Consider the following 18,630-nt stretch of genomic DNA (forward strand, 5'->3'; position numbering starts at 1 on the left):
TACCATAATGGATTAGGAAGTTATCCCATAAACATTTGGCAACTGTTTTGGCTTTTTGATTGGGTGTGGGAATGGCAACGGCATATTTTGTGAAATGGTCTGTCATTACCAGAATGTCCTTGATCCTTCCATCTGGTTCCAATGATAAGAAATCCATGCAAACGAGTTCCAACGGTCTGGTTGTTTTTATATTGACAAGAGGTGCCGCTTTCTCAGGCAAAGATTTCCTTTTCACACACCTTTCACAGGTTTTGATCTTGGTGTATACATCAGCAGACATTCTTGGCCAATAAAATCTGGTTCGGACCAGGTCAAGTGTCCTTTCTATTCCCATGTGGCCCATATGATCATGCAGACTGGTGAGAACTTGGTTTCGCAGTTCTTGTGGTAAGACAAGCTGAAAAGAGCATTGAGAACCAATTTGTCGCCTTCTTACAAGAATGTTGTTCCGGAACTCCAACCGAGTTAATTCTCTAAGAAGAAGTGGCAAATCTGGAAGTTCGTCCCTCAAGGTGGGTGGTGGTGTGACTCCACTTTCCAGTTGAGTTATGAAATGCTGAATGACTTGGTCTGCTCTTTGTTTTGCAGCGATCTCAGTTTCTGTAAGATGAGAAATGACTGAGGATCCAAACTGCTTGTCGTTTACAAAACTGTCTGGTGTGGCTTTAATGGACATGGACAGTGATTGGACAAGGGTCAAGTTATGAGGATTGGTATTGGAACTGTAGATGAGCTGTCTGTCACAGATGGCTTGAACGGTGGGTTGATCAAGGGGAATGAATTCAGAATCAGGTAGATGATGGTCCCAGAATTTCCATATTCGTTCCCTTTCCTTTTGAGACTTGAAATCATCCAACAGATCACCATGTGGTCTGCGAGAAAGCCCATCTGCATCAGCAGCTTGCTTGCCAGCTCGATACAGGATCTTAAAGGAATAGGTGGATAGCGTAGCAAGCCACCTGTAACTGGCTGCATCCAGTTTGGCTGTTGTCAAGAGGTAAGTAAGAGGATTATTATCTGTTACAACCGTGAAATCATTGCCATATAGATAGTCACTGAATCTTTCTGTTACTGCCCATTTGAGAGCAAGGAATTCCAGTTTATGTGCTGGATAACGGGATTCACTTTGAGAGAGTCCTCTGCTGGCATAAGCAATGACTCTGTTTTGTCCTTCTTGTTCCTGGTATAGCACATCTCCCAGACCAATGGAGCTGGCATCAGTTTGGAGGAGATATGGTTTATGCGGGTCAGCAAAAGCTAGAATTGGAGCAGTAGTGAGTTTTTGAATTATGGTATCGTAAGCCTCCTGACAAGCAGATGTCCAACGCCCACCAAATGGCTCTTAGGGATTCAGGTACTGCTGATTTGAATTTCTTCTGGGATGGTGGATAACCAGATGTAAGGTCATGGAGGGGTTTAACGATAGCAGAGTAGCCTTTTATGAATCTTCTGTAGTACCCGGCGAACCCAAGATAGGATCTTAGATCTTTCAAGGTTTTGGGAACTGGCCAGGTAGTGAGTGCTTTAATCTTGTCTGGATCGGTCTCGACACCTTCGTGTGATACCACATGTCCCAAGTATCGAACAGCTGTTTGAAAGAACATGCACTTTTCTACAGACAGTTTCAGCCATATTCTTTCAACCGATTGAGCACTTTCATCAGCCTTGCTTCATGTTCTTCCAAGGTAGGTGCAAAGATAATCAAGTCATCAATGAAGACAAGGACTTCCTTCAAGTTCATTTCTCCCATGCATTTCTCCATGAGACGTTGAAAGGTGCTCGGTGCATTTGTTACTCCTTGAGGCATGCGATTAAATTCCCAGAATCCTAAAGGGCATACAAAGGCAGTTTTTGCTTTATCTGCTTCCTCCATTTCAATTTGGTAATAACCAGATTTCAAGTCGAGTACTGAGAACCATTTAGATCCAGAGAGAGCTGTGAAAGCATCCTCAAGCTTTGGCAGGGCATAAGCATCCTTAATGGTTTGTAAGTTCAATTTCCGATAGTCGATACAGAGTTGTACACTGCCATTTTTTTCCTTACCACCACTATGGGTGATGCAAAGGGAGATTCAGAGGGAGATTCAGATTCACGGATTACTCCGCTTTCAAATAGTTCCTGCAAGTGTGTACGGACAGCATCGACATCTTGGGGATGGATGGGTCTTGGTCTTTGCTTGAATGCCGTGTCATCTGACAGTTTGATCCGGTGAGTAACTTTATCAGTTCTGCCAAAGTCAAGGTCATGTTTTGCAAAAACTTCTGGAATGCTATTAAGCTTAGCTGTAATGCGATCTTTCCATTCAGGTGAGTCACTGAAGTTGAAGTTCAGTGGCTGTGATAAAGAATGAACTGGATCAGATACACTTTGCTCTTTTGAAATGGTGTTAACTGTACTCATTTGTGCAATAGCAGATCTGGCAGGGATAATAACATCATGATCGGATTCATTGCTCACAATGACAGGCAACTGAAATGGCCGAAGGTTGGAACAGTCAACCAGACATGTTTGAACTATCAAGCTGCCAGGCAAAGAGAATGAAGATGGATGTTCAACAATGACAGCATTTTGCAAAAAGCAGTTGGTAGATGTTCCCTCCAAAACTACTGTTCTTCCTGGTGGAATGGTTTGTGGACTTTTTCCATGCAGTCTGATTACACCATGATTGGATTGGTTGTGTCTCAACTCAAGGATTTTCAGCACTGCTCTGTATCCATATGGGAGTGAGTGATTCATTGGTAGGTCGTCTTCCAAACATCCTTCATAAAGAACATCAAGGGTGTTTGTACCAATGAGCACAAGATCATGGACAAGGCCATGCATTGATTTTACATCAGGCACCACAAAAGCAAGAGTGTGTATCTCTACAGATGTGCCAAGGAACTCGGGTGGAAAGGTAAGAGCAAGTTCGATGTAGCCCATGTAAGGCACACTCTGGCCATTAGCCCCCTCTACTTCCAATATATCCATCAGCGGTTTGATGTCTTGGTCAGACAGACAACTGATATAGAAGGAATAGGGGATTGTGGTCACCTGAGAGCCTGTATCCAATAGACAGTTGTATTTTTTTCCTTTGATGTCCACTTGTGCAGTGCTACTTGTGCCAATGAGTCCTTTCGGTAACTTGCATCCTTGCGTCCTTTTGGGTTGTGATTGGTTGCAATTCATGGGACATAGTGTCACTGCAGCCTCTGGTTGTCCCTCCACAGAGACTGCATTCAGTTTGAGTCACTTGTTTTGTTCTTCATGTCCCATGTCTGTTGTTTCTGTTGTAGTTGCTTCCTTTTCGCCATCACCAGAGTTGGATTGGCTGCACTACTGCAAGATGACGATATATGACCATCCTCTCCACAATTGAAACAGTACCAAGGCCTTGGTCTATTTGAAGATTGTGACACAGCAGTGGCAGCTCTAAACTTTGATGTGGTTTGACTCTTCTTTTGAGAAAGCAAGGTTGTTAACTGGCTTTGTAGCTTGTTCATTTGCTTCTGGAGATCGGCAATTGCTTGTTCCGAGGTCACTCCACAGGCACTGTGTGAACTCAAATTCACACGTTGCTTGGATGTACCGATAGGTTTTCTAATACGATTTTCTTTTGCCAGCTGTCTGTCTTCCTCTGTGCGCAGCAAGAGCAATAGCTCTGAAAAGGGTGGAGGATTGTCTTTCTTCTGATCAAGCAGATTAGTGATTACTGCGTTCTCAAGGGATCCACGACAGAATTGTCGGATAAGATGTTTCTCTGATTCACTGGATTGAATTCCATCCCTTTTAACAACAGAGTTTAAGGCAAGTTGTAGTCACTGTAGATAAGCAGAGAATGTTTCATCTCGGTCTTGGTAGGTAGTCAAGAATTGAGCAAAAAGCTCCTCTCCATCCTGGACAGTGGCAAAGGCTGCATCAAGGATTTGTAAGTAGGTAACAGGACGAGCTTCAGATCCTAGCCCTTTAACCACATCAGCTGCAGGAGACAGCAAGCTATCAAGAATTCGTCTGGTGACATGTAAGGCAGACATGCTAGGATCAGCAAGCAACAAGTCAATCTGTGAGCGCCATGTTTCATAGTCTGCTTCATTACTGGGTTTGGGACATTTCCCAGAGAAGGCGAGTCTCAGTGGGGACAATGAATGAGAACCGAAGTCCTCCTTCTTCAATATATGTTCCACCACAACTTTTTGTATGTCAGAGGGGTTTAAGTCATCTCCTGCTAGAGACACTGTTCTCCTGACACGTCTGGTGCCTCCAGTTTCTGTTTGTGGCTCATGTCGGTCAGGCACAGAGCTTTCCTGTTCAACATTTAGAACAGATCCCTCCTCTCCACCGGGTTTTCTCAGTTCTTTACTCATCTGAGTGAGCATATCTTTTAAAACAACCTCAAAGTTTCTGCCACTAGAGGTGGCTACTTCTGCAATCTGTTTGAGGTAGTTCTCAGTGTGTGTGCCACCTACTGTAGCTGCGTACTCTTTTGCCAAGGAACTTATTTGATACACAACCCCTTCATCATCCATGCAATGTACCATTGGCAACAGGGGCTCTAACGCTTCTAAAGTATCTTCGTCTTTGAATTCAAAGTTTTCGTGATCCGTACTGGTAGGGTCATCCACTGGAGTGACTTGTTCAATCGGCCCATACTGTTTCAAACATTTAAAGAGGGTTTCATCTGTTTCTGCTGTGTTTTTGTCACCTTTCTGCTGTGTTTTTGTTTGATGAAATCCATCTTAACTTGAAAATACAAAAAAAACAATTCAATGGGTTTCACACTTATTGAGCTCCTAGCTGGCTCGCCAAGCTGTAGCCAGTTGCACAAGGATAACGGCTTTTAGCATAGACTAGGTTCGGTGGAGAGCTCAATGTGTGTAAAACCCAAGGAATGAGACAGAGACAAATGTTCAACTTAAAGATTGTATTAGAACAGAATAATAATTCAGAGCATACATTGCATTTATAAGGACAAAAAAAATGGGGGCCCTTTAAAGTCTGAAGTGTCAGTGGATCTTTCAGGGGGGAGGGTTTTCTCCTTTGGGGAGAGAATACAAGGGGCATGGAACCTTTCCTTTGTTCCTACCACACAGAGTGGAGGTGGGGAATTAGGCTCCAGAATCCAGGTCCAGTTGGGTCAGTTTGGGAGGCTCGCCATCAACATTGGATCGGATCTCCAGCCGAATCAAAAAACCTGACCTAAAAGGCCAGGTGAAATAAAGTAATCAGTAATCTATCGTTGTACAACAGGGTCAAGTTTCAACAAATTATCATTTCATGACTTTCATTAAATAATAACTTAGTGTCATTATTTCATGATTTTCATTAAATAATACTTATCATGATTTTCATTAAATAATAAATTCATGGAAAATAAAATACAAAATATACTTCAAAACATGAAGTCATAACCCACTTCATCAAAATTAAACTCAAAATATTTTCAAGGCAAGTTCAGCCTAGCTCCAGTAGCCCAAGGCAGAAGCAGTTCAAATGGCAGACAACATTTTACCACACAACATTGTACCATGACCAAGCAACCAAACCATTGACACTGAACCAATGTACTTTAACTCACCGTTGAGTATGAAGCATAGGAGCATAAGAGTAAACAGCACAGCAGCAGCAGGCACACCATGCTGCAAACAAACACTCAGGAGGGAGTGGAGGGAGTGGCAGGAAATGACACCAGGTAACCAGACATTTATACTGATTTGACTGATTGAATGATTGACAGGCTGATTGTCTGGTTACCATGGTTACCTGGGTTAGTTACCTGGGTTACACTTCCCCCCCCTGTTCTCATGTATGTCCCGTGACATGTAACTGGTTTGGTGTCAACTGGTTTTGATCGATTGGCTACTTTGGCATGGTACAATGAGGAACACCTGGGCCTGCCAGGGCATACGTAAATGCAGTAGTTAAACCATGAAACAATGATTGAACTGCATCTAATACTGGTTGCCCAGGTTTTGAATAACCAAATCGGTCTGGTGGTCTCCGGGTCCTAGTTGAACACCTTACGGGAGCAAGGTCGTCACTATTTTCTGAGCCGGAGGAATCCGAGGTAAGTGGTAAATTGGGGGAATCGGTTACATCCATGGGTTCATCAGCCGGTTCAGAACTGGGTTCTGCACTTCCAGGTAAGTTTAAACCTCCAGGGCTGTCAGCGTTATCAGGTAAGTATGAATTTTCCGGGTCGTCAGTGACATCAGGTAAGTATGAACTTTCAGGGTCAGTGACATCAGGTAAGTTGGATAGGTTTAGAGGAAGATCCTCTACTACTGCATCAAAGGATGTGTTCTGTGTGGTCTCCATGGGTGTTGGATCCATAGCAGAAGGGTTTGGTATATCAATTACTTTTGTGAATCTAGAAAGTTCAGAGTTGGAAGATCCAGTGTACCAGTGAGATGGAATGATTTCATCATCTGATAGATCATCCGTATCGATATGATTGTCTGCATTTGGGAGAGGTTTTGGTTTGAGTAGCCGTTTCTTGGGAGGAAATCTTTCAGGTGCAGGCAAATAACCACAAGGAAGCAGAAGATCTCGGTGTAGTGTTCGAGAAGGCTTGTACTTATCCTCCGTTCTGACTGTGTAAACAGGAAGAGTACCAGCTCTTTTAACAACAATGTACACATCAGATTCCCATTTGTCTGCTAATTTGTGTTTTCTTCTCAAGCGTACATTTCTGACCAAAACGCGATCTCCCACAGATAAGTCGGAAGCTGACATGCTTGTCGAATCTGGTTTTGTTTCTTTCCATGACTTTTCCTGCATTTCCGGTTGCTATTTTATAGCTTTCCTCCAGGTGAGATTTAAGGTTTTGGACATACTGAGAATGGGATGCATGCTGGTTGTCTGTAACAGGCAGTCCAAAGGCTAAATCAATTTCCTTCCAATGAGTTTTGTCCTGATTTGTCAGAGTTCCAAGCATGTTCAACAGTGTACGATTGAAACGTTCCACTGGGTTTCCTCTGGGGTGATATGGTGTAGTCCGTATTTTGTGAATTCCAGTCACCTTGCAGAGTTCCTTTATGGTCCGGGATTCAAAATCTGGTCCTTGATCACAAGTTTTTCCGGAATACCATAATGGATTAGGAAGTTATCCCATAAACATTTGGCAACTGTTTTGGCTTTTTGATTGGGTGTGGGAATGGCAACGGCATATTTTGTGAAATGGTCTGTCATTACCAGAATGTCCTTGATCCTTCCATCTGGTTCCAATGATAAGAAATCCATGCAAACGAGTTCCAACGGTCTGGTTGTTTTTATATTGACAAGAGGTGCCGCTTTCTCAGTCAAAGATTTCCTTTTCACACACCTTTCACAGGTTTTGATCTTGGTGTATACATCAGCAGACATTCTTGGCCAATAAAATCTGGTTCGGACCAGGTCAAGTGTCCTTTCTATTCCCATGTGGCCCATATGATCATGCAGACTGGTGAGAACTTGGTTTCGCAGTTCTTGTGGTAAGACAAGCTGAAAAGAGCATTGAGAACCAATTTTTCGCCTTCTTACAAGAATGTTGTTCCGGAACTCCAACCGAGTTAATTCTCTAAGAAGAAGTGGCAAATCTGGAAGTTCGTCCCTCAAGGTGGGTGGTGGTGTGACTCCACTTTCCAGTTGAGTTATGAAATGCTGAATGACTTGGTCTGCTCTTTGTTTTGCAGCGATCTCAGTTTCTGTAAGATGAGAAATGACTGAGGATCCGAACTGCTTGTCGTTTACAAAACTGTCTGGTGTGGCTTTAATGGACATGGACAGTGATTGGACAAGGGTCAAGTTATGAGGATTGGTATTGGAACTGTAGATGAGCTGTCTGTCACAGATGGCTTGAACGGTGGGTTGATCAAGGGGAATGAATTCAGAATCAGGTAGATGATGGTCCCAGAATTTCCATATTCGTTCCCTTTCCTTTTGAGACTTGAAATCATCCAACAGATCACCATGTGGTCTGCGAGAAAGTCCATCTGCATCAGCAGCTTGCTTGCCAGCTCGATACAGGATCTTAAAGGAATAGGTGGATAGCGTAGCAAGCCACCTGTAACTGGCTGCATCCAGTTTGGCTGTTGTCAAGAGGTAAGTAAGAGGATTATTATCTGTTACAACCGTGAAATCATTGCCATATAGATAGTCACTGAATCTTTCTGTTACTGCCCATTTGAGAGCAAGGAATTCCAGTTTATGTGCTGGATAACGGGATTCACTTTGAGAGAGTCCTCTGCTGGCATAAGCAATGACTCTGTTTTGTCCTTCTTGTTCCTGGTATAGCACAGCTCCCAGACCAATGGAGCTGGCATCAGTTTGGAGGAGATATGGTTTATGCGGGTCAGCAAAAGCTAGAATTGGAGCAGTAGTGAGTTTTTGAATTATGGTATCGTAAGCCTCCTGACAAGCAGATGTCCAACGCCCACCAAATGGCTCTTAGGGATTCAGGTACTGCTGATTTGAATTTCTTCTGGGATGGTGGATAACCAGATGTAAGGTCATGGAGGGGTTTAACGATAGCAGAGTAGCCTTTTATGAATCTTCTGTAGTACCCGGCGAACCCAAGATAGGATCTTAGATCTTTCAAGGTTTTGGGAACTGGCCAGGTAGTGAGTGCTTTAATCTTGTCTGGATCGGTCTCGACACCTTCGTGTGATACCACATGTCCCAAGTATCGAACAGCTGTTTGAAAGAACATGCACTTTTCTACAGACAGTTTCAGCCATATTCTTTCAACCGATTGAGCACTTTCATCAGCCTTGCTTCATGTTCTTCCAAGGTAGGTGCAAAGATAATCAAGTCATCAATGAAGACAAGGACTTCCTTCAAGTTCATTTCTCCCATGCATTTCTCCATGAGACGTTGAAAGGTGCTCGGTGCATTTGTTACTCCTTGAGGCATGCGATTAAATTCCCAGAATCCTAAAGGGCATACAAAGGCAGTTTTTGCTTTATCTGCTTCCTCCATTTCAATTTGGTAATAACCAGATTTCAAGTCGAGTACTGAGAACCATTTAGATCCAGAGAGAGCTGTGAAAGCATCCTCAAGCTTTGGCAGGGCATAAGCATCCTTAATGGTTTGTAAGTTCAATTTCCGATAGTCGATACAGAGTTGTACACTGCCATTCTTTTTCCTTACCACCACTATGGGTGATGCAAAGGGAGATTCAGAGGGAGATTCAGATTCACGGATTACTCCGCTTTCAAATAGTTCCTGCAAGTGTGTACGGACAGCATCGACATCTTGGGGATGGATGGGTCTTGGTCTTTGCTTGAATGCCGTGTCATCTGACAGTTTGATCCAGTGAGTAACTTTATCAGTTCTGCCAAAGTCAAGGTCATGTTTTGCAAAAACTTCTGGAATGCTATTAAGCTTAGCTGTAATGCGATCTTTCCATTCAGGTGAGTCACTGAAGTTGAAGTTCAGTGGCTGTGATAAAGAATGAACTGGATCAGATACACTTTGCTCTTTTGAAATGGTGTTAACTGTACTCATTTGTGCAATAGCAGATCTGGCAGGGATAATAACATCATGATCGGATTCATTGCTCACAATGACAGGCAACTGAAATGGCCGAAGGTTGGAACAGTCAACCAGACATGTTTGAACTATCAAGCTGCCAGGCAAAGAGAATGAAGATGGATGTTCAACAATGACAGCATTTTGCAAAAAGCAGTTGGTAGATGTTCCCTCCAAAACTACTGTTCTTCCTGGTGGAATGGTTTGTGGACTTTTTCCATGCAGTCTGATTACACCATGATTGGATTGGTTGTGTCTCAACTCAAGGATTTTCAGCACTGCTCTGTATCCATATGGGAGTGAGTGATTCATTGGTAGGTCGTCTTCCAAACATCTTTCATAAAGAACATCAAGGGTGTTTGTACCAATGAGCACAAGATCATGCACAAGGCCATTCATTGATTTTACATCAGGCACCACAAAAGCAAGAGTGTGTATCTCTACAGATGTGCCAAGGAACTCGGGTGGAAAGGTAAGAGCAAGTTCGATGTAGCCCATGTAAGGCACACTCTGGCCATTAGCCCCCTCTACTTCCAATATATCCATCAGCGGTTTGATGTCTTGGTCAGACAGACAACTGATATAGAAGGAATAGGGGATTGTGGTCACCTGAGAGCCTGTATCCAATAGACAGTTGTATTTTTTTCCTTTGATGTCCACTTGTGCAGTGCTACTTGTGCCAATGAGTCCTTTCGGTAACTTGCATCCTTGCGTCCTTTTGGGTTGTGATTGGTTGCAATTCATGGGACATAGTGTCACTGCAGCCTCTGGTTGTCCCTCCACAGAGACTGCATTCAGTTTGAGTCACTTGTTTTGTTCTTCATGTCCCATGTCTGTTGTTTCTGTTGTAGTTGCTTCCTTTTCGCCATCACCAGAGTTGGATTGGCTGCACTACTGCAAGATGACGATATATGACCATCCTCTCCACAATTGAAACAGTACCAAGGCCTTGGTCTATTTGAAGATTGTGACACAGCAGTGGCAGCTCTAAACTTTGATGTGGTTTGAATTCACACGTTGCTTGGATGTACCGATAGGTTTTCTAATACGATTTTCTTTTGCCAGCTGTCTGTCTTCCTCTGTGCGCAGCAAGAGCAATAGCTCTGAAAAGGGTGGAGGATTGTCTTTCTTCTGATCAAGCAGATTAGTGATTACTGCGTTCTCAAGGGATCCACGACAGAATTGTCGGATAAGATGTTTCTCTGATTCACTGGATTGAATTCCATCCCTTTTAACAACAGAGTTTAAGGCAAGTTGTAGTCACTGTAGATAAGCAGAGAATGTTTCATCTCGGTCTTGGTAGGTAGTCAAGAATTGAGCAAAAAGCTCCTCTCCATCCTGGACAGTGGCAAAGGCTGCATCAAGGATTTGTAAGTAGGTAACAGGACGAGCTTCAGATCCTAGCCCTTTAACCACATCAGCTGCAGGAGACAGCAAGCTATCAAGAATTTGTCTGGTGACATGTAAGGCAGACATGCTAGGATCAGCAAGCAACAAGTCAATCTGTGAGCGCCATGTTTCATAGTCTGCTTCATTACTGGGTTTGGGACATTTCCCAGAGAAGGCGAGTCTCAGTGGGGACAATGAATGAGAACCGAAGTCCTCCTTCTTCAATATATGTTCCACCACAACTTTTTGTATGTCAGAGGGGTTTAAGTCATCTCCTGCTAGAGACACTGTTCTCCTGACACGTCTGGTGCCTCCAGTTTCTGTTTGTGGCTCATGTCGGTCAGGCACAGAGCTTTCCTGTTCAACATTTAGAACAGATCCCTCCTCTCCACCGGGTTTTCTCAGTTCTTTACTCATCTGAGTGAGCATATCTTTTAAAACAACCTCAAAGTTTCTGCCACTAGAGGTGGCTACTTCTGCAATCTGTTTGAGGTAGTTCTCAGTGTGTGTGCCACCTACTGTAGCTGCGTACTCTTTTGCCAAGGAACTTATTTGATACACAACCCCTTCATCATCCATGCAATGTACCATTGGCAACAGGGGCTCTAACGCTTCTAAAGTATCTTCGTCTTTGAATTCAAAGTTTTCGTGATCCGTACTGGTAGGGTCATCCACTGGAGTGACTTGTTCAATCGGCCCATACTGTTTCAAACATTTAAAGAGGGTTTCATCTGTTTCTGCTGTGTTTTTGTCACCTCTGACATTCACAGATTTGGCTAAATTCACACCTGATTGTTTGATGAAATCCATCTTAACTTGAAAATACAAAAAAAAACAATTCAATGGGTTTCACACTTATTGAGCTCCTAGCTGGCTCGCCAAGCTGTAGCCAGTTGCACAAGGATAACGGCTTTTAGCATAGACTAGGTTCGGTGGAGAGCTCAATGTGTGTAAAACCCAAGGAATGAGACAGAGACAAATGTTCAACTTAAAGATTGTATTAGAACAGAATAATAATTCAGAGCATACATTGCATTTATAAGGACAAAAAAAATGGGGGCCCTTTAAAGTCTGAAGTGTCAGTGGATCTTTCAGGGGGGAGGGTTTTCTCCTTTGGGGAGAGAATACAAGGGGCATGGAACCTTTCCTTTGTTCCTACCACACAGAGTGGAGGTGGGGAATTAGGCTCCAGAATCCAGGTCCAGTTGGGTCAGTTTGGGAGGCTCGCTCTACTTTATTTCACCTGACCTAAAAGGCCAGGTGAAATAAAGTAATCAGTAATCTATCGTTGTACAACAGGGTCAAGTTTCAACAAATTATCATTTCATGACTTTCATTAAATAATAACTTAGTGTCATTATTTCATGATTTTCATTAAATAATACTTATCATGATTTTCATTAAATAATAAATTCATGGAAAATAAAATACAAAATATACTTCAAAACATGAAGTCATAACCCACTTCATCAAAATTAAACTCAAAATATTTTCAAGGCAAGTTCAGCCTAGCTCCAGTAGCCCAAGGCAGAAGCAGTTCAAATGGCAGACAACATTTTACCACACAACATTGTACCATGACCAAGCAACCAAACCATTGACACTGAACCAATGTACTTTAACTCACCGTTGAGTATGAAGCATAGGAGCATAAGAGTAAACAGCACAGCAGCAGCAGGCACACCATGCTGCAAACAAACACTCAGGAGGGAGTGGCAGGAAATGACACCAGGTAACCAGACATTTATACTGATTGAATGATTGACAGGCTGATTGTCTGGTTACCATGGCTACCTGGGTTAGTTACCTGGGTTACACACACTTTACATACACATTACTATACCTTGTTTTCTTATTTGCATTTTAAATGTGGCTGGCAGGCCCACTTGGCAAAGCACAGATAATGTACATAGTCATTGTTTCCAAGTATCCCCCTATTTACACATTCTAGTATCTAGACTTGGTTTTCGTTGATCTACTTGTGATTCTCAAACTCTCAAATTCCAAGGACTCTCAAGTTCTGCATTAGACCACATAACTCTGTTTGACATGATGTTTATCTCTGGAAACCCGAATCTAAGGATATTTGTGTTATTAGGATGATTCAGTCCAATATTGTCTGTCCATAATACCTTCACTAAAAATTGTTCTCTTGTTGTATTTATTTGAATATATTGGAATGATGAAGATTAACTATCAGTCATTTAGCTGGGGACCCCCTGGAACCCTGCCAAGGACCCTTAGCTCCTCAAACTCTACACTTAGATCCACTAACTGATTTGGCAGACTAAGCGCTAGAGACACCATGATTGATATACTGATATCTGTTTGGTGCATCTCATGTGTTTGGTAGTTGAAGAAACTTAAAGGTACTGAACGATGTCATTCATAAGTAAACACTCCCCTACTCTTAGGGAACTTAGGCCCAGTACAGAATACCAGAACTCCACCCTGGGATCTTCACTCAGAGAATACCACAAAATTCAGTTCAGAATACCCAATGTCAGGCTTAAAAGAGGAGCAGAGACGTGTGTTTCCAGTTCAAAATATATGCTATTGTATTTAGGCTCAGGGAAGGTGCTTTGATACCTTAATGATTTAAGCAAAAAAATACATAACCACATGGACACTAGATTCCTACATTTACAGAAAATAGCCAATCTAGCGTCTGTAAAACAGGCGTGTTCTGCTGTGATAGAACAGACCACTAGGACATTGGTTCTCAAACATTTTAAGCTGAGACGCAAAATATACATATGACGTCTCAGACGTACAAAAACATCCATTATGAACAAACTATGTGAACATATCTACAAGCTCACAACGCATCACTGTGAGTTTTCTTCTTAAAAACCTCATTGCATTTAACATCTATTATTTCTACAATTGCTACACATTTCTACAAAACCTGTGGATATCCATGTCATTCTGGGCATTAACAAGAAGTTGAATATTTGAATGATATAACACATATAGAGGAACTGTAGTGGTGAAACCTTTATTAAACAAAAACATAATAATTTTCCACAAGGGATACAAGGGGATCTGAGTCAATAAAAACACCTCTATAAAGACACAACACGCTGTAGAATATAAACATGTAATCAAACTAAGTGAGAATATACACTGTCTCCCTGGCATCCACCATATTATGTACTATGATGTTGTAACAATCTTAACAACACACACATCAACACTCAGTGAACAGCAACACAAACCCAGCAGCTTTTCAGCACTTTACTGCTACATTATTTACTGCATATCAATGAACATAATAATTATTAGATGAATATGATTTGTTAAAGAGGTGGTGCCATGGTTTTGACATTCTGTTTTTCATGTGTCTATGAGGTTGATAGAACTTCATTAAGCCCCATAGTGGTATTTTTATGGTGTTTTATGTCTTCTCTGACTATTTTGAGTTTCTACCTGGAGGCTGAAACCTTGAGGGTCCAACGTGCCAATAGAGAAACAGCGCTTTAGTGACATAGTAAAAACATACCCTCCACCTCATTATCATAACAGAACAGGTGTGGGCATGAGGAGGAGGGACTAGGATAGGTGGGTGGTGCTAAGGTGGTGGAGGAGGTGCTAAGGTGAGAACCAGGTATACTTAATGAACTGGAGGCGTGTCCACATAAAAACATGATTTGAACAATTTCTGTACACTTTTTTGAAAAAAATATTCCTCCTAGTATAACCATAGTACCTGATTATTATGTTTTAGGGGGGGGATCACTGAAAAATACCGGCACCCCGTCTTTAAATCCTGACAAATGTGGACAGACACAGTGATGCTCATATTATACTACCAGTAACTGATTAAGTAAATGAGCTGGAGAGAATGATGCTATACAGATAAATGAAAAACGAAAGAAGAAATAAGATGCCATCATGTTGAATAGAAAATAAAATCCATACACAAGATTAAAAAAAAAAAATCCATCACAATAAACTATTAATGTTTATTTTATTCAGTCATGTTGACATTGTCAGATTTTGTGATTCCTCTGCTTTAGTATCCTTGTCATTGTCATCCTGGATTAGACTGAATGATCATATGTCTTAAACTAAATACATTTCTCCTGTATGAGTGTCTTTTTAGAATATCCATTTCAGTTAAGCCTAAACCATAAACTGCAAAAGAATAGGCCTTTAGTTTGTATGAGTCCTCATGTGTGTATGTATTTTAGATAACTTTTCTGAGCAAAGCCTTTACCACAGACTACACAAGAATAGGGCTTTTCACCTGTATGAGTTCTCATGTGTTTTTTTAGATTACTTTTCTGAGCAAAGCCTTTACCACATACTGTACACAAAAGGGGCTTTTCCCCTGTATGAATACTCATGTGTGATTTTAGATTAATTTTCTGAGCAAAGCCTTTACCACAGACTACACAAGAATAGGGTTTTTCGCCTGTGTGAGTCATCATATGTGTTTTTAGATCACTACTTCGACTACATACTTTCCCACAAACTGTACAAGAAAAGGGCCTTTCGCCTGTATGAGTTCTCATGTGTATGTTTAGAGCACCTGTGTGAACACAGCCTTTGCCACATACTGCACAAGAAAGGGGCTTTTCCCCTGTATGAATCCTCATGTGTGATTTTAGCTGACCACTTTGACTACATCCTTTTCCACAAATTGTACAAGAAAAGGGCCTTTCGCCTGTATGAGTTCTCATGTGTATGTTTAGAGCACCTGTGTGAACATAGCCTTTACCACAAACTGTACAAGAAAAGGGCTTTTCACCTGTATGCATCCTCATGTGTGCTTTTAGATTACTTCTGCGAACACAGCCTTTACCACATACTGCACAAGAAAGGGGCTTTATGAGTTGCTCTATCTGTATTTCTTTGTTGATGCTATTCCTTTTAAGTGGATGCACTAAACAAAATGTAGTTTCATGTTCCATAGAGTAGGATGAGATCTGTAATGGTTAAACCAAAGAACAGGACCTGCACACCGTCTGAAACTTGCAAAAAAAAAAATATAGCTCTTTATTCGACGTTTCGGGCGTTACACCTTCTTCAAGACAGACAAATGTTCCATAGAGTGACAGTACACATCTTCTCTAATAACGTGGATTTTACATGTTTAATACTTTTTCTATTCACTGTAGCTTCTTTTTTCCTTCTTTGTTTTTCTATTTTTTAATAATTTTCTTGTTTTGCTCTTCTTTTCTGTAAAGGAAGTTGCATGTTCCAGCAGTGAGGAAAGTGCAATGTCTGGTGTCCAGCCAATATCAGACCCTGAGATGACCTCCATGCAGTCATCAGACCCTGACATGACGTCCAATCGTCCATGCATGACGCACAGGTAGGCATGATGCTGCGTATTTCATAATACATACTCACGTTAAATGTATACATTTTAAAAATAATGTGGGACTGAGGCAGACAAACAGTTTGATCATCTCTGACTTGCACAATTACCATGACAAATATACCAACATCTATAAAGCCATAGAGTTAAGTTTGCTGCCGTGGTGTAGTTAACATTGAAATTGAATTAAAGGTCATTGGATCTAATTGTATTAGATCACATTAGGTATTGGGGTCTGCATGTGTATTTATCTTTTACACAACCTTGTTGTTCTTCTAAATCATAATAATGAATATATACTGAATATACATTTGTTAATACATTATATGATGTCCAAACAAGTTCACTTATACTGTCAAAAAGACATTATTTTAATATAATTGTATCTTGTGTTTTCAGGACAATGTCAACTTACCATATCAGATCACCATTGATAACCTTGACCGCACAGTGAAACCACATGTTATGACTGAAGACCGTCAAACTACTCAACACAACTGGCTGATAGTGGTTGCCAACCAGGAACGTGTTGGATCTGAACATCTTAAACTACAACCCAAAAGGTCCATCTGGGATGTGCCAACTTCAGACATCCTACCCACCCCTGAGGACCAAGAAATGTTGAGATCTGAATACAAAGAACTAGTTGGAAGGGTGTTGGTAAAACATATTCCAGCTTTCTATCAATTCACAGAAAATGTTCAAGAGCACATTCCACATGAGTACTCATCGGTTATGGCCTCCAAGACGGAAATCATTCCACTCGGTTTGCTAGAAACCAATGAGAAAAAACCTAAGGAACTGGTGTCAGCTCTGAAGTACATCAATGAACGTTATGTCCCGACCTCCCCAGATGATGTGTCGGAGCCAGCAGTTAAGGTGATACTCACTGGGGACCAACTCACAAAACAGAACGTAGATGCCGTTTGCCAAACAATGAAAAATGACAAGACCCCGTATCTCAAACTGGAAGGAATTAAGGCTGCAATAGCAGACTTTCACTGTATAATGAATCAGAACGATGTCATACAAAAATAATTCTATAACCCAAATTCCTCTAATGAATTCGGTACTCTGTTTCATCTTCGCACCCACATCAACAGAAGAAATGTTACCAAGTCTGCCCTAGGAGACAACTTCAGGGCATGTGATGTTTTCATTCATGATGTGACAGATGCATCTGTTATAACTGCTGCATTACACTATTTTAACATGGACTCTCCACTTGAATCACCAAAAACACACATGATTCTGACTGACAGTGTAGATGTGCCTACTGTCCATGAGGCCTCAGGAATGACTAAGGACTCCAGGGAAGTCACCACATGTAATTATCCAGGCTGCACACAGACATTCAAAAATACAACCCAGAGAACAAAACATTTCAACAAAACGCACCTGACAGACATTATCGACAACATAGCAAAAAAAGACAAAACACCACACACTACTTGTGTTGATAGTGATGGCATTTTCTTTTATCACAGCAAGTTTCTTAAATTTGCTTTGCTAGCAAGACATTTTCAAGACTCCATATCTGAGGGAGATGGCAAAAGGACCTGTCGGTTATGGAAGTTTAAATTACTTAATTTCCGCAAAGCAGGAAGAACTAAATATAGCCTTGAGGCATTGAAGCTGCAGCTAGATTTGCATGCTGTTCTAGACCCAGCTGACGCTCACAGATTGATGTGGAATCGCACTGTCAATACCCACGGTGGAGTTGGCCAAAACATTGCCCTAGATTTAAACTGTGAGCATTATGTTCGCTTCACCAAAGACTTGATTTCTCACCTGGGGCCTAATGTGAAATTTGACATAGCCCAGGACATGTCACGGAGTGTAGGTGTACAGAAAGAGTTGATGGAGAGCTTTGACAAGGATTGTGGGCTAAAACCTGAGTCAGGCAGACACACGGCTGTGAGCCGGGAGAAGGACATAATGTCAATGGTGGATGTACTTGTACAACAACAAGTGTTCCACAAGCAGCCTGGTAGGGGACCCTACCATCACTTTAAACAACAACATGGGAACGCATTACATAGGTTAGACGCAGAACAGATTGAAATGTGGATTAAAAAGCACAAGAGAATTATAGCTGACCGTGAAGACAGAAGGTTGTCTTCCAGAGAAATGTCGAGCTGTTGAGATTATTCGATTATCATCCCGTCACCCAAACTACATTTTCTCACTGCCCAGCTGTTGAAGATAGAAGTGGAAAATGAAATGTAATGTTTTATAGCACTCTAGGACTCTTTAAGATAATAGGACAGTGACCATTGTCATCCCCAGTGTCCTGACGTCAGGATCTGATTTGAATTGTTTGAACATGACATGCCAACCCATTGTTCCACCTCCCCTTTTCCCTGATTTTAATATTGTTGAACCGTCTAGGAAATACAATTACTTTAATTGCATACTAAGATGTTTGT

The sequence above is a fragment of the Gymnoscopelus braueri genome, assembly GCF_963280865.1.
Source record: "Gymnoscopelus braueri genome assembly, chromosome: 2".
In the NCBI taxonomy this organism is placed as follows: Eukaryota; Metazoa; Chordata; class Actinopteri; order Myctophiformes; family Myctophidae; genus Gymnoscopelus; species Gymnoscopelus braueri.